At 37.3% G+C, this 21,322-nt stretch overlaps 1 protein-coding gene across 2 annotated transcripts in view; it reads left to right on the top strand.

The window, feature by feature from the left end:
- The window catches only part of LOC113114856 (arsenite methyltransferase-like), a 40,569-nt gene extending 19,889 nt beyond the window's left edge, over positions 1-20,680 (top strand). For both annotated transcript variants that reach the window (XR_003293794.1, XM_026281930.1), the window contains one exon: positions 20,400-20,680. The gene's annotated coding sequence lies outside the window, so the exon portion shown is untranslated. The remainder of the gene's footprint in view (positions 1-20,399) is intronic.
- The last annotated feature ends 642 nt before the right edge of the window (positions 20,681-21,322 follow it).

Genomic DNA, 21,322 nt, shown 5'->3' with positions numbered 1-21,322 from the left:
TTAATGAAATGCTGTTTAGACCTTTTCTTAAAATGATTTTTAAAGGCACACTATCTCTTTCTCTCGCTCTTTATATTTTTTTAAAAGAAATAATGTCATTTTCGAATAGCTTTTTAAACGAGTCTATAAATTTACACTGTAAAAACAAGCACCACAATAGCACCACTATTTGGCTTTATAACACCATTTTGTTCTGTGGTTGAAATTCGCATTAAAGTTGTATAAATTATAAGAAAAATGATTGAGTGAAAATCATATATTCCAAAGCTCCATAATCAAAACAAATGCTTTGCCTTCTGAGCAGCTGTTCAAAATGCAAAGACTGGAAATAATTTTCCAGTTACTTTTTAATGTTTGTTCATTTAAGGGCTGTATTTTTATGACAATAGTCAGTAAATGGAATCAGACAGTGGGTAATTTCCAGACCTTGAGCTTCCATTTTCTGTGACCTCACCACTAGCTACTGACATGGCGCGTGTGGTACACTGCGTGGGGCTCCGTCCAATCAAATTTCTCCAAAAACACCCCTCTTCAGCACCCTTAAACACTCAGTTTGGTGCATTATTAATCTTTCACCGAAACTTAATTGAGCAGACAAAGAACAAATGTTCACAGTGGCTGATAAGATACAGAACTATTCCTTTTTATGAACATTGAACATAAACTCTACAAATTGCATTGCAATTTAAGTAAATACATATATGGGATCGGCAAAACAGTAGCACAAGAATATCCTTACTAGCATTTCTTTGAAATGCTTTTTCATTAATCTTTTAATAACGTTTTTAAATATTGTGTATTAGAATATATTTCAGTAAATACTTTTTTTCCTATTGGTTATTTTTGTAGTTGCTCTTTAAAAAATAATTATGATATCTTTTTACTATTTAATAATCATTTCTGTCAAACATTTTTAAACTAAGCACGTACAATTGTTTATAGCCAGAATTGTTCAGTTAACAAATGTTTTAAAATTACTTAAATACAGTCTAATAATATTGTCTAATATCATTTTAAATAATATTGCAACATAACAAAATTTAATTTAATTTGCATTCTGTTTTAATGTTTGCCATATAATTTTTCTTAGAATATGTCATCATATTCTACATTTTCTATTCTTAGAAAAATATGATTCATTTTTCTGCTATTTAGTATTCTTTTGGCATTTGTATAATTTATATGATATTATATTGATGCATTTATTTATCATTCTTCTATGTAATTTTCATATATAGTCACAATTCTATGTATAAAAAAATTCAACACAACTTAAAGAATGACATTTAGCATCACTAAAATTATTTCAAGTGTTTTATTTGTTGTCCTTTTATGTCTCTGAACAGAAACAGACTAAAATTCCTAAAAAAAAAAAACCTATGTATTTAATATCACATTGTATTCATTAATATTTAAGAATTCTAATGCTAATGTTTGGCAAAATTCAGCACAATGTGTGCACAGTGAAAGCCCAATAATCCCACAATAATTACAACACGTAAATTCAAAGACTCACAGCTTTAATGCCAGCATACGCAACATATATGTTTCAGGTAGGTATATTAAACACCAGAAGAAGAAATTTATTTTTTTATTTTTTTATTTCCATTTAATCTTTTACATCAGCTTATTTAAAAATTCAGTTATACTAAATATAATATATAAAAACAGAATTATACTCACCTTGTGAGACAACAGTATGTCACTTTTTTTTTTCTTTTTTAAAAAGAAACTCTTTGCCATCCATGCATGTTTTAAGATGGAATGGAAACAAAAGCAGTGCATTTGCCAATTTTTTTGTTTAAATAGTCTAAAAAGTCCCTCTGTGGTCGGTGGTCATCCCAGTTGAAATTGAAAAAGCATACAGTTATATAGCAGCATGCAAAATCCACGGGGAACACAAAGCTGAAATCACTTCAGGATCAATAACAGATAAAAGAAGAAAAAAAAATTCACATTGATAAGTATCACAACTTACTTATCCAAATATCCCAGATAATCAAAACAGAGAAGCGTAGAAGAGGAAGAGAAATCAGAAAGAGCAGAAAGAGGAAAAGAGAAAGAGAGAGAGAAAGAGAGAGAGCGAGAGGGAGGGTTCGAGAGCGGCTAAGTACGAGAGAGTTGGCCCACAACGCGAGCTTGATTCGAAAAAATGCTTACTAAGCTATCTGTTTCACACATGCACAGACAGAGGGTTCGATATTCAGCTGATCGATGAGGGAAAAGGCACAAAGGCAAAATCGGACGGAGCTCCTTTTCAAATTCACATCTCCGATGTCCCCCCCTGCAGTCTGCGCTGTTGCGACGCACAGGGAGCAAGGGTTACCTCAAGGCTGATCTGTGGACCACGCAAACAAGTCTAGACCAGTGACCTGCTCAATCGCTCCCTTTGAGGGCCAGGCAAGTTCGGTCAGGAAGAAGAAAGCGAGGCGTGCCCTCTTTTCATTGAGGGAGCAAGGAGGTAAGGAGGGCAAAGAGAGTAGGCATCTGCTTCCATGGTTACTAGCCAAGTATGAGGATCCTGCTATTCAAAAGGCTTCCTTCTCATGCTCTCAGCCAGCCAGTGTCACACGTTCAGAGGGAAGGCAGCGCAGGAGGAGACCCGCGGCTACTTTTAACGCTCTAATGATACGTGCACGGGCTGCTCAACAGAGAAAGGAGAAATGATGGAGGATAGAAGGGCGACTCTATGTCACATGACTGCGTAACATAGCTGTTATTATTTATTAAATTTTTTTAAGGTGTTATTTAGACAGTTGCAGATTTCATTTAAAAAAAGGCAAACTAAAATCTTTAAGATGAGCGTGAAGGTCAAATGTTGTTGGATATTGTGCAGATATGTTATTGTGTTCCTTTGGATTCTTAATCACATTCTTGAAAACGTTGGTTGCATTCTCATTGGCTTTTTTTCTCTCTCATTGAATGTATTATATGCTACTTTAATTAGTCAGAAAAAATAATATTAGAAGAGGTTTATGCTTGATTATGGTGATTCGTTTTAAATAAGCACAGGGTATAAAAAACATAAAAAGCTTTTAGATTCACTTTGTCAAAAAGCCACGGGTTTCTGTCTAATGAGAGAGATGGACAAAAAGAAACAAAGGTCATTAGGTATTCCAGCGTTTTGGTAATGCATTTCATTTTTTTGGATCAAAATATTTGTATTTCTGGCGATATGGTGAAATCTGTTTTGGAATGCTAGACTTGTCCCAGCAGCTGACACTTGCTCCGTCAGACGCACTCTAAAAAACAGACAGATGGCTGGGACAGAGGAAAGGGGCAGAGCAAAGGGAGATTTACTGAGGGATCGTGGGAAAGTCTTGAGCTCAGTTCACCTGCTTAGAGGGAGGCAAGAGCGGGAATATATTTTCTAACCAGTGACCCATGATTAAAGGAAAGGCTAAAACGGTCCTATAATTCCAAGCACTCATCTTACTTTAAAACTGTGATTTTATAATAAAAAGAAAAAAAAATATGATACAGACTTATTTAATGAAAGACTTTTGATTTCACAGATTAAAAAAAAAACTGCCAATAAAAATAGACACAAAATTATGAAGGAAAAATGATTTGATGTTACCAGTATAAGATGCATTTTGACTCTTTATTTTGGATTTGGTTATGAGGTTGCATTGATGGTATTTATTCATTTGTGGCTCTTGCAAGTACAGAATTTATTTAATATAATGCATTTAATCTAGACATGCAGCTTTTATTCATTTTTTATGCTGTGTGTTTTTTCTGTAATAAACACTTTTGCACATGACTAAAACACAAGCTCCGCCACAGAAAAGCCGTGCACGTTTTAAAGACACTGTTTTCATTTGTATGAAAAATGCCAGGCTATTTAATGTAATTTCAGTGCACTTGGGATCAAACAAACGAGTTCCCTAACGTTAAACAGGAAAGGGGGGGATCTATTGCTCCAGGCACTTGCCCTAACAGTGTAGAGAAAGTGAGAAGACTTTGGGGGAAGTTAGGAAGTGCTACTGGTGTCTTATCCTCTTTACCTCTATTGTTCTTAACAAAGGCCAGTCACAATAACCCCTGAGGAGGATGGTACTCCACTGAAAAGCCACTTTGGTGGGATTTAACGGGTTAACCCCACACAAAAGGGGCTGAGGCCATGTAACACAGCAGGGGTAGAACGTCGGAAACACCAGGAATCTACATGCTCCACTTCACTAACAGTTGGCATTCATTTAACTCTGGCTTTTGCATATTTTCCATACATGTTGAGTTCCTTTTTACCCTGCATTATCTGCAAGTTTGCTTCTGTGAGCGATGCAGAAATACCCCCGATTTGTTTAGTTATACATAAAAAAAAAAAGCCCCGGTGCTGAGCATTTACTGCCCTCGTACTTGACCTGGAAAATCATTTAGACAAGGTTTGCTTTTCTGCTGCACTCTGATTAGGGTTTCAGAAAACATTTATTTTTGTAGTCTTGCTCTTTGTTCTACTGGCTAAGATTTTGATTGCAAGTTTCTTTGGTTTGCTTTCCATAAAACTGGATCATAACCATTTATTCCATGTTTCCCTGGAGTGATTTGGAGTCTGTTCCGGTGGGAATAGAGGGAGAGAATAAAAAAAATCTGACCTGAGATTGATTTCATTTCAGGGGGTTTGTTGCTATAGAAATGAGTTTGTTAGAAGCTCATTTAATCAGACTTCTGAGCACCATTAAAACATGATGAAATTATGAACCATACATATGAAACTATATCGCAAATGTGCATTAAGTTACTAATCAGCATCATTTCTTATGTAAGCAAATGCAATTTCGTTTTAGCAAGGCATTTTTGTGTGCATCAAACTCTAAAGTTCAGCGAATGCCTGAAAAGCAAAGCAGAAGGTAAATATTTAGGTCCATGTTTCCCATATAATTCATGATCTCAGTGCACTGTAATTTCAGAATCTTGTTTGTTTGTAACAAGCATTGATCACATTATATCATATGAAGAAAATGTACTCCCTTCTCAATGTGTTACCGTAATTATAAATATTATAGTAGCACTGAGTGGTATCACACAATCGAACCGTTCAGCAGTGAAATCTGAGTCTCAGTTTCATGCGGCTCCTTGTTTTGATTTTGCCCCTGAGGAATTGTTCCCCTCGTTTGACCCCAGCTTTCATTTTGATGCATTTCTACTCTGTTTCCATTAGTCGTAGTGTTGAGGGATCCAACTTTGCATTGCCTTTGCCTGTGACAGAGTGTGCACAGATTCTTACATGCCAAGCAATGAAACTGTGAGTTTTAACAAAGTCAGGAAACATTCAGTTTGCTCATAAATAGGAACTAGTGTAGTTAAATACAAAAATATTATGCTTCATTCAACTTACAATATAATGTTATCCTTTGAAAAATAAAGGTCAAGTCACAAAACACTATATAATTTGCATAAAATAATATAAATAATAATAATAATTATAAAAAATAATAGCATGGTATAATTTTTTTCTCTTTCATAAATCTAGAAAAAAAATCTGCAACTCAAATGAACACTGAATTTTCTGTATACATTTTTTACAATCAGTAATTTAGCACACATTTATCCAAATGAGGAACATCTCAAATCTTTTACCATAGATTCCAACAATATTTTCAGTATGCTAGAGCAAAAGTGAATACAAAAGTAGAGAAAGAGAGAATAATACTTTTCTTTTTTATCTTTTTATAAATAATCTGTTTTATAGGAAGTTTTTATTTGTTTATTTATTTATGATTGTGATTTAGTTAAGCAGTAGGTTTTGTCTTTGCAAACTGAAGTGTAAAAATACTACAATATACATAAATATAATACATATACATACATTTAGCATTCTATATTGTGGTAATCATTTAATAGAAAAAGAACAATAACAGAAAAGAGGAACATTTTAAAGAGGCTAGTTATATATAAACATAATTTATAGTGAACAGTTATTTAATATTGTGTCAAACGCATTAAATTTGTCACTATTTTTTTTAAATATTTTCTGAAGTGGATTTAATTCTGTTTTATTTCCCAAACATTTTCAATAAAAGCAGCTGATGTCGATCTAGTCAATGCATGGCTGGTCAGATCCTATTTTTCATTTATTTTTAAAAACCCATTTTCATGACCTTCTGAATGGCATTTTAGTTCTACGCTTTAGTAATGCCACAAGAGATTTTAGTCTCACCCCTTGTGCTGCTGTTGTAAATGCTTTCAGAGATCTGAGAATTAAGGTGCATACTTCTGTATATAGTGTTGGTGTTTGTGGTCCAGGCAGAGTCCAAGATATGAGCCTGATTTTCCTGAATGCATTTACAGTTTCCATTGATGTCCTGAACTCAATGAGTTTTCTGCGGTTTTGAAAATGGGGTTCACCGTTTTATTTCTGTCCTCATTTTAGCTCACCAGTGCTGTTACGATGGTGCCACCAGCACATTTGGTAATGTGGTCATTATTCTTTATTGCAGCCTCACACTAAGGTGCTCTTTAGTGAGAGCAGCCTGCGGCAATAACAGCATTGCTGTTCAGAATCTGAATGAATGGATATTTTCATCTGCTATGATCTTGAATGGATCTAGAGGCCAAGGGATAATGGTGTTCATGAGTCATTCCACTTTTTAGAAACTAAGCATGCAGGTTGCATTGCATATTTATTTTTATTTTTTAAGCAGTTCTGCAGGACCTTAGGTTCAGAAAATTACTTATCAAGAACTATTTTTCAAATGTTTACTTGGTGATATGTTTCTCCGGACGTGTTTCATGCAAATCACATATCTGCTGTTTTTAATGAATTTCCAAAATTTTAGTTATTTATATTCAGGCTGTCATGTTAATCATTTGGCATTCTGTTTGGCCTATGAGATTTAGTCTGATAATAATACATTTTAATTATATGTTTTGTTGCTTCAATGAAACTTTTGTAAAAAGTTTTATATATATATATAAACAAATGTTGTGTTGCCATACAATCAGATTCGAAATAAATATATATTTGTGAATGCAGCAACATGGATTTGAGCCTTTTGATTCAATTTTGAGTTTTTAATGTTGGATTACAAATATTCTTGTTTGATCAGCTTTGGCTTTGTTTATTTTGGCCGGTCTGTTTGATATTGTTTGTTACTGAGTTATTGGTACTGGATCATGTGACATTATCCAGCTCCCGGAATATAGTAATTGAATGTAATGGAGGGAATTTTCATTTTTAATGAAATGGAGGGAATTTTCAACTGAGTTGTGAGCATTAGTCTGGCTCAATCTTATGAAATTTCCAGACTTTTGCAACTTCAATACAACTTGAAATATTTAGAAACAAAGAGTCAGTTTTCTATATTAAGTTTTTATCATTTCAAGATGAAGACCAATACTGCTTGGTCCGTGATGAACTGAAAGACAGAGAGAAAAGGAGAGATAGAGGACCAAAATTTCAGTGCAGATTGCAGTTTGTATTATTTTAGTTCATTTGCATTTCGTCATCTGATCTACAGACAAGAAAAATAAAGTAAGTAATTCAACTGATATTTCTTTTTTTAAGGGAATTGCAATGAATGCTTTCACAAGCTTTTTGCTCGCATTGATCCTTAAATAATGCCTTATTTAGCCATATTGATGCTTATTTTCAAGTCCAGATCATTTGAAATTCATAAAGTATTGATGTTTTTCATAATCATCTAATGTTCTGCTTGACAGTATTCTTTTATATGGTGAGAATTTACCCCCCCCCCCCCCACACACACATATATTTAGATATACTTACATCACATTGGCCTCAACACTTTTGAGATATATATTTGTTAAATTAAAGGAAAGCTGGCCGCCTCAGGTTTGAAAACTTGAAATCATTTCTGTACTATATGTTGATTGATCGATGGAAATTAAATGCATTTGTTATTTAATAAATTAACTACTCTGCCTTACTACATAATCTAATGACTGTATGTGTTGTATGTATAGCCAGTTTAGCTTTAGCTGTCAGAATATTTATATATTTATACAAGGTTGTTATAATAGAAGAATAAATGAACATGACAAAAAAAACGTTTATCTTTCTATAATAGTTCACATTGATGTCTTCAGACATGGCCATGACACTTCAAACAAATGATATTATAAATACGGAAATCTCTTTGTGATGACCAGCTTGCAGGCCAAATGTAACTTTTGCAGACTTCCTACTATTTTGCAGACATGTATCCGCAGACACTGGGGCGAGTGTGTTTACTGCTGCTTCATGTATCTCTCCCTGAATAGGACCCCAGTTTTCCCCTCAATCATCCGGCAACTGCCGCCAACAAGTCCCGCTAAAATACTGAGCGTGTTTAGTCTGGCACTGTGCGAGGAGATTGATTGGCAGCTGGGTCAAACAAAGTCATTTTCTTGGCACCTCTCCCAGCAAATCTCTACTTGATTCAAACTAGTGCTATCAGGTCCCTTTCCACAGGGGCTGACAAAAGACCTTTCCCATGCACGCCTCGGGCTCATAGCCTCAGCTCATCCAGTCATCTATCAAAGCAATAATTGCTTAAAATTGACACAAATGGATGGGTGAGTGAAAGGTAGCGAGACAAGAAACGCAGGTGTTGGACAGAATTTTGAAGCATTTTAACATTTTTTTTCTGTGTTTGAGACAACTTTTAAATTATTTAACTTAGAAACCCCAACAAAATTTTACAAATGCAAAGAAACAGCAAGATACACATTGAAGTTACAGTGAAATTTTGAAGTAGAAAGGCTGAAATATATATATATTTTTTTTTAAGTGACGTGACATACAGCCAACAAGTATGGTGACCCATACTCAGAATTATTGCTCTGCATTTAACCTATCCAAAGTGCACACACACAGAGCAGTGAACACACACACACTGTGAACACACACCCGGAGCAGTGGGCAGCCATTTATGCTGCGGCACCCAGGGAGCAGTTGGGGGTTCAGTACCTTGCTCAAGGGCACCTAATTCGTGGTATTGCTGGCTCGAGACTCAAACCCACAACCCTAGGGTTAGGAGTCAAACTCTCGAACAACTAGGCCACAACTTCCCTAAAAAAAAAACTTTCCCTAAACCTATTTTCTTCTAACATATACTCAAATACAGATCTTTGCTTTATTTACAACTTTGAAAGTCATTACCAACAGTAAGTGTTGGGAAGGTTACTTTGGAAATAATGATAGATAACAGATAACAAGTTACCTTATTTAAAATGTAAGAAATGTTATAACTACGTATATACATATATATAGTTAATAATAACTTTTCACAGTCTTTTTCAACTTCACATTGTGATATAAACAATAGTCAGGAACTACTAACTGAGATCTCATAGTGAGCTGTATGTGTTCAATTCATGAAAACGAACCGGTTCATAAGAGTCATTTGTTCAGGAGTCAAACTACACTGGAGTTTGATTCCCTACTAAGAAATGGGCTTGTGAGTTTAGTTCCAGTATTTTTAGGTTTCCAGCCCCTATAAGCATGTCATGGATATCTACCTCCTGTTGCTGTACATCGAGTCTGAGTTAAGATTTGACTATTCATCAAGCAAGAGAGGGAGTTGACATCTCTACATCTGGAAAAGTGCACTGCTTGTCAGTAGTCTTTGTGTGCCATGGGCCATATCTTCCTCCTGTACAACCACACACAGGTGCATGATGCTGTTAAAATTGCCAATGAATTATTACAGAGAAGCACTTCCCTTAACCTATTTCCAATTCATCTTAAGCTAAAATAAGTTGGCTCAATGCAGTTGGCTAAACTTCAAACTAGATTTTTTTTGCCTAATATATTTTAGAATGATTCAGTCATTAGTTGATCTTCACTTTTTGATGGATTATTTACAAGTTGGCAAAAAGGAATATTCAATAAAGCAAGTTTGATGAGACAGGTGAAGGCCAAATTCATATTTCTAGTGAACTACTAACTAGATATTGACCACTATGGATCATGACTAACCTCCATTAATGCAAAGGAGCTTTAATTGAATAATTGAAAGCACAGGCTTTTTTTCCTGCTTTCAGTGAAAATATTATCTCCAAACAGCTGGAGAATTCAGTCGCATTATGGCAAGGGTTGTCTTTGTAAACCTTTTTTGGTCAGGTCTGGAGAGTTGCAGTGAGAAGTGTGGTGGATCTGAGTTTTCTCTGTGACTTTAATAAGATTCAGACCCGTCTTGTTTTCACTCAGCAAAATGCGGTGCAGTGTGTGAGTCATGAGTCCTGTCATATGTTTGAGTAATTGCTATGAACTGAGTGACTCCTCAATGCATGTAACACTGTCTTGTAGCCAAATGGCACGTGAGGGGCCCCACTCAGCTGCTGCTAGCATTTGCTTGTTTAAGACTAATGGCACCATTGAGTTCACTTCACGTGTGCACAAACAGTTCGTCTGTAGCCAAAAATATCTCCCTTTTTCAGATAAACTGCCACAGCAATCCCTATCTGTCCTTGCTTTCATTAATTTTGTTAATGCTTGGGATAAAGCTAATCGATCTGTCTAGGTTTCCATTCTCACAGGTCAGACGGTACAAATCTGCTAAGGGATGGAATCTATGATAAATGGAAATATTCTTCATAAATTAACTAGGATTTGTCACATTCTAGGCTAATCTTTATGTTTACAAGGAATGGAACTGGCGAGGTGAAATAAACTTTTATGCAAGTACATTTAGAAAGATTAACTATGAAATTCTGCCATCGTTCCATGTCGTTCCAAGAGTAATGTAATTATGTGTGACAAAAAAATGGTTGTTTAGTGAAATGTTCATGTTGTGCATTTCCATGTAATAAAAGTAAATGGTGACTAGCGGCTTTCCAGCATTTAAAAAATGGCAAAAGGGGGCCATTTTATGGTGCTTTTAGATGGTTTTTTTGAGCTTGACAAATTTTCCAGGTCTTCTGAAGCCATAAGCTAGCTTTGAGGAAAAGGCCACAAATGATTAATGACTTAAAGGGAGAGTTCACCCAAAAATGAAAATGGTGTAATTAATTACTCACCCTCATGTGGTTTCAGACCTGTAAGACACCCGTTCATCTTCATCTTCAGAACACAGATGAAGATATTTTTGATGATTTGATTTGATGGACTGTTTTAACGATGACCTTGCTATCTTTCTGGGCCTTAAATGGTGCTATCTATGAGTTAGAAAGCTCTTGAATTTCATTAAAAACCATCTTCATTTGTTTTCCAAAGATGAACGAAGGTCTTATGGGTTTGGAACGACAAAAGGGTGAGTAATTAATGTCATTATTTTCATTTTTGAGTGAACCATCCCTTAAAATTGCCATCTATTCCAGTTGTTACACTTAAAAATTGGGCATTTAAAAATTACATTTCTTTGTAATTATTTGTAAAAATTTACTAGCAATTTCGGCATGATTTTTTATTTTTTGCATTTGGCTTTTGTTCAAAACAACTTGTGCTGCATTAAAGGTTTACTTTTAATCTTGTTTCCCCTTGCTCTAATGTAAAATAATGATACTTTTAAAGAACATATTGTCCTTTTTGGAGCTTTACAGGCCCTGCTATATTTGGGTTCTCAAGAAGAAGAAACTCATATGCTGTGGAAAGGCATCAGGATTAGTAAACAATGACAGAGAGTGAACCGTCCTTTTGACTGTCAAAACTGTGAAAGGGTACTCTCACTGAAGAATTATCAAAAAGGGTAAACAGATCTTTTTGTATTCTCTCATAGATATATACATGTTGACCATTAATGTTTTTCTTTGCAGTGGGGGAGCATGAAATGTTTTTTTTATGGCTGGTATATTCTGACATGTCCACATTTTCTATTTGCAAAGCCTCATAGCTTGGTTCCTATTCACCATGCTCCATTTAAATTTACTGTTAATGTGAACCAGCACATGGGCAAGGTTGCACTTGGAAGCTGACCACAAAATCAAAGAGCCATGTTTGACCTAACATGGCCGTTTCAGTGGAAGATGTTTTCAGTTTGTCATGTTTTGTTATGGAAAACAGTAAAGAGCTCAGATGGTGATTGTAAATTTTTCATTCCAAGCCCAACATTGTCTACCACTGTGCGCCCATACAATTTTGGCTTCACAAAAGCTGTCAGTCAAGCGAGAGGTCAAGAGGTAATGAAACTGATACTGTACTTAGTGAGTCTTTAGACTGTCATTACAATGCTGTTTGATGTTTAGGATTAGTAGCTAACTGTGGTGTAGTTAGGGTTACTAAAAGTAATGCTAAGATGCACGCGAGAACTCTTTTCCTCACAGAACTGAGTTTGACAGTCCAGGGCGTGCCGGCATTTGAATTTTCTTGCTCTTTCTCATTTTTGAAAGAGCAAGATTACCTCAGTGACTCATGAGTGGGAAAGGCTGTTGAGGTTTTGGACTAGGCAAGAGTTCTGTGTTATCAATCACTGAACTTGTCAAAGATTTTAGTGGGGAACATGATCTGTTGAGCTACCTACTTTTTTTTTTCAGTGAAGCCATTTCTGTGAACAAAGTTTAGCTCTTGCTTCAAACAAACTCCCCAACCCCAACCATCATAACTGTTTTACATTTATAGGGATGTAGGTAGATTTATTTTCTCTTAAGCAAGAAATGCACAATACGTAAAATAAGAGTTACTGATGCTAGTTACAGTTTTGTTATTATCTCCTTTTGGATATGTAATAGGCTGATATTGGAGTTCAAAAAAAAAATATTTTTTTAAATCTCTTTCTGTCATAAGGTTGTGGTGCGTAGCATTTAAAAATATAGATTTTATTGTAGTCCTTATTTATTTATTATAACAAAATAGTATAAAATTTAAATCTGATCTATTTAGCTATTATTGGCCTAACATCAAAATAATTATGTGCTTTTCTGTATTGGGCATTTTAATAAAAGTGCATTATTGTGATTTTAATGGCATTTTTTTTTCATGTATTTCATTTTTTTTTGCGCTCAGGTAATAAAACAGATATTTTCTTATTCATGTTCTTATATGCATTTAGCATTTGCGTAAAAAAAAAAAAAGTCTGAAAGATATTTTCTTGTAGTGGCTCATACTTTTGCCTACATCACAAAAGAGTAGTTTGTATATTTCATTTTCTTGTAAAATGTACTCAAATACAAATTTGTATATTTATATAAAATTAGTTTGCAATGCAGATCTTGTGGAGGTCAAACATTGATGTGCCAGATATTAACATAAACCTTTATGTCTCTAAATAGTGTAGGACAATCACTGTAGTGTTTTTCCAAGTCCATGAGCAAATGAGCAGCCACTTGTCATTAACCCGTAGATCCGATCTTGTGATAAGTTTGATGGCACAAGCTCGTTTCTATGGGTCTCTGTCTCTGTGGTAGAAAGTCGTCCAACATGTAAAGCCAGCCTACTTTTGCTTTTTCTGTACATATTGCACTCTTTTCCTTGCTAGCCAGGCATTGAAGTTGCTCAGACTTGCCTATTGAAATTTATTATCGTTTGACGTTTATGTAAACGTCTTCTAAAGGGATGACAGCAACCGAGACTGTGTGCATCCAGGCTGAGGTAGTAGGTTGTATGGTTTAGAATTTTGCCCTGGGAGTTAACTGTACAACCTTCTAGCTTTCCTTGGAGCACACAAGCCACCGATCAACATAAACGAAACTAAACATTTTTTTTTTGAGACTTTGTCAAATTTTATAAATATCCTAAAGCAAATAAAGTAATGTGATGTAATGCATTTTTATTTGGAATGAGCATTTGAATTAACTGAGTGTGTCTGAGAGATGGACTTCTATATATCCTTTCAATAGTATTGAATAGAATTAGAGATTCGTGCATAACCTTGCCAGTCATCGAGGATTATGTTTATGCTAAGTAAAAAAAAAAAAAATTCTGAAATAGAATGTTTTATCTCTTACAAATGCTTTCAAAACCAAGACCTATTGTTAGCTTCCTTGTTTTTACAGTTCATTTCATGCATCTATCCTTGCACTAGTATGAGATTCATATATTTCGACTTTAGGGTGAACAGAATTGATTCTATATTTGTCTACATCTCAGTCCATTTGTCTCATAAAACCACAAAAAGCAGTTGACCTTCACTCATAATTTCAATGGCAACCCAACAAGTTTCCATGAGGGGAATTTTTTCACTCATCTGTTTCACGAGCCAAACTGATTTTTCTTTGAAGCTCTACTATGAATTTTGTTTAGCTCTGCTGACCTGACAGACAAGTGATAAAGCTTGCTTTTGCTTCATGTCCAGTAAATAACTATAATGTATACGTGGTGCACTGAGGTGTCATCGATTTGTCTGGAGCTGGTCCTTTCGTTGCTGTCAGAGAGCCTTGTGGATCAATGCAGGCTTGCCCTTTGACCCCGAAGAGAAATCAATAGCATTGAGCGCAAGGGGCATGGACAGCGTCGATAGAGTAGGCCGTCATTTGGTGTGACAAGACATGATAGTTATTAATGTTTACACATTAATGTTGGTCATAATAGTCAATCTCAACTGAAATTTTACAAGACAGATATCATGGTCTTGAAGAAGTTTGTAGTTGAGCAGAGAAGAAATGTTAGAAAAGTTTGAGAATGCATTGGGAATGACTAATTTTTAACTAGACAAGCAAATTTGTCAAGGCTGTTTGAAAGTTCTGAAAAATGTTTAAAAAGCTTTGATCGTTTTATAGATGGATGATGAATAAAAAGTAAGCCAGTTCTTATATTCTGAATGTTGCACGATACTGATACAGTGTTTAAAGAGTACATTAATTTAATGGTTTTGTATAACACTCAACTGCACAAGGACTAACAAGCTTTGTGGGGCTGGAAATGTATTCGTTGCATCCTTAATGTCCAAAGGTGAAAGTGGGGGTCAGCAGTGTCCAGACACTGAGGCAAAGGCTGTAATAGACTTGATTGATTACAGACACTAGTTTAGGGCCCACATTGATTTCATTTGGTTTAAAAGTCCCTTGGCCCTGCAGAGTCTCCAGTGTCTGCAGTCTGGAGTATAAGCGGACTTGGACTTGAATTATGTGTTGCTGTAGAAATGGCTGTGTTCCTTCTGGTGCAGTGAAGATTACATACTGACATTCAGAGCACTGCGCTTCTCTAAGGATGCTTGCATAAGGCAGGAGTGTTAAGGATACGGGGAATGAACTGAACCACAGGATATGCTGTTCTGCAAGTCATTATTCTGTTACACGCAACCTCTCTGCCATTTGAAGTGTTTGCGCTATAATGTTCAATGTATTTAATGATAAATTAATCATTAGGCATATACTCATAACATGCTATCAGCAGTGGTGTAAATAATTACTTAATAGTTAATTTCCTAAAGAATATATCAGAGATTGACCCAGATAAAAACCACAGAATAGTTTGTGCGAAAGGTTTTTTGCTCTTCTCAGTCAATTAAGGTTTGCGTCCACTGAGCCAGGACAGTGTTGATGACTGGGTCGGCTGTCGGGAAGATATGGAGTTTCTGAGGTCTTTCTTTAGATTTTCAGCTCCACTTTTCTGCCACCGGCCATTTGCCTTGTGCAGTCATCTCACTCATGCGGCGCAGCCTCCTGCCACTGCGGGACAGGGTGATGGATGTCTCCCGTAAGCCAATGGCAGAGAACGCCAGGGCGGGAATAACCTGCGCCTTCCAGTCCGCCCCCGCCCCCCTTTCGAAGACCAGTCTGCATCGGATTCAGCACCCGGCTCTTCCCTTCTTCACCTCCAAATCTAATTTCTTTCTCTTCTTCAGAGATGGATGGTGGCGGCGAAGGCGTCTCGTTTGTTCGGAAAGCCAGAGGTAAATTGCGAATGCCGATAATAATCTACTCATTCCCAGGAGCATCACCTCGGTCCGTTCCCCCCTTCGTCCGCCTTGGGGGAGGACACAGGGCAGAGGTGTGGGGGGCGGGAGGAGATTGGGGGAGGAGCCGGGAGAGGTGAGGGGAATAACATCACTAATGTTTTGGCTGGGGTGAGCAACTGAATTGCCACCACAGATGGGAAAGATTTCATTAAGCGTACTGAATAGTGGCAGAAGAGGTAAAAGAGGGGGTGGGTATGGCATCTGTATGTTTTTGCCAACTAGTCGTGTTTCCAAATAACCGACTTACATCTTTGTCTTGAGGTGCGGTGTAGTCGCAATCGGGTTTGAGTGTTCGATGCAGCCTATTTGAAAGTATCGCAGACTTACGCTGGGGATTTTTCTCTGTCTAAAGCTATTGTTTGATGTATATTACTGCAATGCAAGGTCGCTTTGTCCTACCTGTGATGTGGACGAGGCACCTTGAGTCTCTACTGGATGTCTGCGGAATTGCAAGTCCATCATAACTTAGAGAAGACAACAAAGAGGAAGGACTGACCGTCTGGCTCTGAGATGGAGGTGGGGAGGGGATGTGTTTCCTCTCCACACACAAAGACTGCAGAGCAGAGGGCATTTGTCTATCGAAAGTCCAATCTGAAAAAGAGGAAAGAAGTCTCCCAAGTTGTCATTTAGCTCTTTGCCGTTCCATTCTTCTTTTCAACCCCACCATCCTATTGTTATTTTGCTTGCATCTCATGCATATTCGCACAAACGTCTTTGTATTTTTTTTGCGACATTTTCCGGCTTGTGCCCCCAAATGTCTTTTCGCACTGATGCTGTAGGACACAAAGCAGATGTGACGCAGTCAGACACAAACTTATGGCAGTGCAGGAGCTGCTGAGTTCAGCTCTAATGAAAGAAAAGGGATAGGCATAGCTGGTTATGGCTGCCCTCCTCTTGTTCCCTGAGACCCTAACTCGTGAGTTCTTCTTTCAAAATCACGGGTCAGGAGCTTGGGAGACAGGTGGAGGGCTTTAGCACCTCTCCAAAAAACTCTCTCCCACAAAGTCAAATGAGCATGTGCAACAGTCTGTTTGTTTACTTAGCAAATATTAATCACACTGTGTTATGAATACAGGCTTTTCACACTGCGCTTAATGCCACTTTTAGCCCTGGGTAGAGCGTTTTTCACTTCTGTTTTTGAAAGAGAGTTAGCACGACTGTTAACCCCTAGGTTAGAGCAGGGTTAACTGGGATTTTGTTATGCTAACCCTCTATTGTGTGCCAAAAAGTATACTAGGTAAAACAATGCTGTGCTCTTGTATTGAGATTAGTTTATCATCACACAACCAATCATAAATTGCTTCACTGCTTAACTCATTAAATATTCATGATATTTAAACAGTCAGTTAACAGTCAGAGTTTAAGCATTTGAGGGGGGAAATGTATACTCTCGGTCTACAAATTATTGTATATTCTTGTAGTTTATGTAGTTTGTAAAAGATTTTATAGCAGTTTATGTGGCATTTGCATGGGTTAAACAGGTTCACGTGCTGTCCTTATCACAGGTTCTGTTTTGATTTTGCAAATAGGAATGTTAATGTTTATTTTCCAAATATATTGTATGAAAATAACCAACAAGTGAAACAACTGATCCTGGGATTATATTAACCCGGGGTTTTAGAATGGGAATATCCCACAGGCTATTTCAGTATTTTAAACTCTGAACTCGACATGACATAACTTGACATAACATTTCAGACACTTTAAATCAACTTAAAGCACAACTGGTTTGTAAATCAGGGAATACCACACATCTGGCAGCTAAGGTGTCTGATTAGGTGGTTTTTCATCTAACAAGCTCTCAGATGAGAGCATCAATTTATTACAATACTATAGTAAAAGTCTAATTAAATGCAGCCAAATGTACAGGTTTCTTATATGTAGTTTCGGTAAACCGAGATGTATCTTGTGACTCTTTCACAAGCACAGATAATGCATTAAGAGGCGTATCAAAAAGACAATTTACTGGGAATTTAATACGTAGGTAATGCATTTGGTTTGCTTCCTGCTGGGCATATGGTTACTATTACAGTATATTGGCAGAGACGGAGATTGTCGAGAGTGTAGGGAGGGCAAATTCTGGTTTCAATAATTTTTTCGAAGAAGTTCTCTGCCAGATTAATTAAAAGCAGGTTGGCTCCTTTATTATGGAATTATCACGGAGGCAAGAGACGTACAATGGAAATAAAAGGTTGAAAAGGTCAGTATATTCCATTACGGCCCATGTGCTGTCTGTGAACAATGAAGGAGGATTAGAAATGCATTTTTTATCTAAGGAGCAGGTGGGATTTATTACCATCACTCAAATATTTTACTCGTTGATAGAGTTTCCCATCAGACTCCAGGTCTGAGGATAATTGCTTTGCTTCAAGATGTCATTGCTTGGGTTTATGACAGCTGTGAGCGAGTCTTCAAACCATTTATAGATGACTAGTATAATTCTGCAGAATGCCTGCCTGCTTCATATTGAATTCATATGAATAATTCTCTATTACAGTACCTGCTTTTTCATTTGCATTAGCCTACATTTATTGTGGAGGTGCAATTATAAAGCCACTGGCTTAGTAAGATTTTACTATTAATAAGAAAGAAAAATAAATATATATACAGTAATTATTATATATGATTACATCACTCAGATTTACTCTTGATCCATTTTTGTCAGTTTTTTTAAACCCCTGGCTCTCTGGAATGAGTTAGAGAAGAAAAGAGAAGCGTCTAAAAATGCAACCTCAACAAAATTGATTGTCCTCTGACGCTAACCATCCAATTACCCACTGTATGGTTTTATATATTTATTAAACTTCACTCCAAGCCGTGGCAGTTTTCCAGCTAATAGGTGCTTGCTCCACAGAGCCCCCAGCAACAGTAGCGAGATAGTCATCCACCATGAATACAAAACAGTCAGGCATGGCACAGTAAGCCTGAAGTCACTCGGCCCACTGCGCATGCCCACGAAAAACCAGCTACTGTGTGTGAGTCAAATAAGACATTGGAAAGAGGACTTTTCTTAGAAGTTACGTACTTTTGGGTTTCTATTCAGAGGGTTTCAAAGTGAAAAACTTATACTTGATAGTTTACAGCTTGCTGGATATTGGTAATAAGATGGTGAGTGGTTTATGAAACTGTAGAGTGTGCTCTTTACTATGTACTGTGAAAATTACAAATCAAAATGGGGAAGGAATTGGCAGTAAATCATGAGGCCTGATGGACCATTTTCTTTGGAAATCACAAACTGATTTATTTGGAATTACAAATTGAATAAAAGATGTTGATTGTGGACTTTTACAGTGATTTACCAGCAAAGGCAGTAACAGTATGAGTCATGAATTGCGGGTAATTTCTATAGTGCAGAGCTGGCACGATTTCTTCCCAATTTAAGTGATGCATTAAATATGTACTCCCATGGAGGTCAAGGAAGGGCTCAAAGTGACTGAATTTCTTGACAGACATTGCAAGAAAGATGCTTGAGGTTTAAGCTATTGTCCCCATTTACTAAATGAGAGTCAAATAAGGACACATCCGCTTCTTTAGTCGCAGCTCTTTTCTATCCGCCTTTCCCCCTTTTATTCTATCACATACACACACGTATTTGCAGGCACACACTTGGGGGGTGATCAGAGTTGGCTGATGTCTGGGTTTTTCAGACACTGCGGCAGGCGCCCAGACAGTCACCTGAAAACTCACTCCATCTTTGAGAGCCCTGCCGCCATTGCTTTGAATCCGCTACAGATGACAACATTTTCCTTTCATTTTCACAATTCTTGAACAATTGTAATAATCTCTTGAAAATGTGCTGTTGCAAGGCAAAGATATAAATATATTTTATCTTTTTCGGCTAATCTTAACCATGCGCCGTCAGACAGCCATTAGCCTCTGTGAGATTCACTTTAGTGTCGTCATTTGGATCCAGTCTGTAACTGATGCAAATGATATTCTGGCTCCAAATCTCCCATTGTCCCTCTTCAACTCTGTTCCGTCTACATGGCGCCCTCTACTGCATTGCTTTGTAGGAGTTGCCATGACAACCCAATCCCTGTGCACCCATATTTCAGCTCGCAAGCGACAACGTGGTGCACCATGGCATTATTTGTATCGGCACCACCAAGGTCACTTTCTCTTAGCAGCCTGTCTCCCAAAGGCAGTAGCCCTCATGTCCGTAAGCTACTGAGCAGACACGATGTGCACGGACACTATTTGACTTGAATACACGATATCCTATGATTAAGTTTGTCTGCACTTTCTTAGCCACCAGGTCACATTTTGCTGACGTTTTCTTAAAACTGGCTAAATAATCCTTCAATGCAGGAAAACCTCACTGCATGTCTCATATGCTGAGCTTTAACTTCACTATAATTGTAGGGGTATTTTCATGGAATGCTGACCGTCATTTCTCTCTGTTAGCGAAAAACTGTGCATATTGTGCCTCATATGGAAATGAAGCCGTTATTTATGGCCGATATGTAGGTTTACCGCAGATGAGTCGAGCGCCAATCTCTAAAACCCTCTAATAAGATGGTGAATGTGTGGTTTCGGCTCGAACTGAAATACCACAGGGCCATTTGAAATGATGTATATGTGCGATTGTTGCTGAAACTGTGCCGTGTGTTTCATTTGCAGGCAGCCGGTGATGTTTAAGCAAAAGCTCCTCAGACTTAGCACATCTCCGCGCAGATGAGCTGAGAGGTCAATGAGTTCCCGGGCTGCCACAGCGACTGCCAAGTACAACCAGACACACTCTATTAGATGCATTATAAAACTGTTGAAACTCTCTCTGTCTTTTTCTCTAGCTCTGCTTCTCTCACACACACACAGAATGCAAAAGAAATGCGCTCTTTTATTTCTTGTAAAATGCTTTTGACCAGACTCTGTTCAATAAAGGAATAAAAGTTAAATATCTTTGTTGTCTTGCTTGTTTTTTTTTTTTTTTTTAAAGACACATACTGAGACATTTCTACACAGGACATACCTTACGAAAATGAACCGTGGGTTTCTCTCTTCAACCAGTGAGCTGAGGCAGTGAATGAGAGCTGCATCCTAATAGGATGTATCCAGTCACTGCTGTAGAGGGGTAGGGGGCAACCGAGTGCCATGGGAGTCCAGACAGAGAGCCAGACACAGACAAAAGCCCCATGCTCCATCCAGGTTACCTGCCACAGACACTACCTGCTACACAACCTGACCTTCTCTCCACAATGCAGCCTCTATTGTTCGCTAGTCAAGGGCAACGAAAAGAATAGCTCCTTATTTCCCGTAAGAGCTTTTATCACAAGTCACACTGTGAGCATTAGTGCTTTATTGAGACATCCACTGAAAATGAATGAGGCACATTAAACCGAAGCGGCTCTTCTTTTGGTTCAGATTCGGACTGGACAGACTGGATTAGTAACAGCCACAGGTCTCCAGTGTGTATTTGTCATATCATGAGTCTCGAATGACAATTCATTAGTTGGTTTTATTCGTCTGCTCCGGCTGCATGCGTCAAATTTGTATCAGGCATGACAACTGTGAGATTTAGCCTAAGCTTATAAGGAAGGACACGA

This window comes from Carassius auratus, chromosome 15, assembly GCF_003368295.1.
Source record: "Carassius auratus strain Wakin chromosome 15, ASM336829v1, whole genome shotgun sequence".
NCBI classification, from domain to species: Eukaryota; Metazoa; Chordata; class Actinopteri; order Cypriniformes; family Cyprinidae; genus Carassius; species Carassius auratus.
Note: the sequence above shows the minus strand (reverse complement) of the source record. Positions and strands in the feature narration are given on the sequence as shown.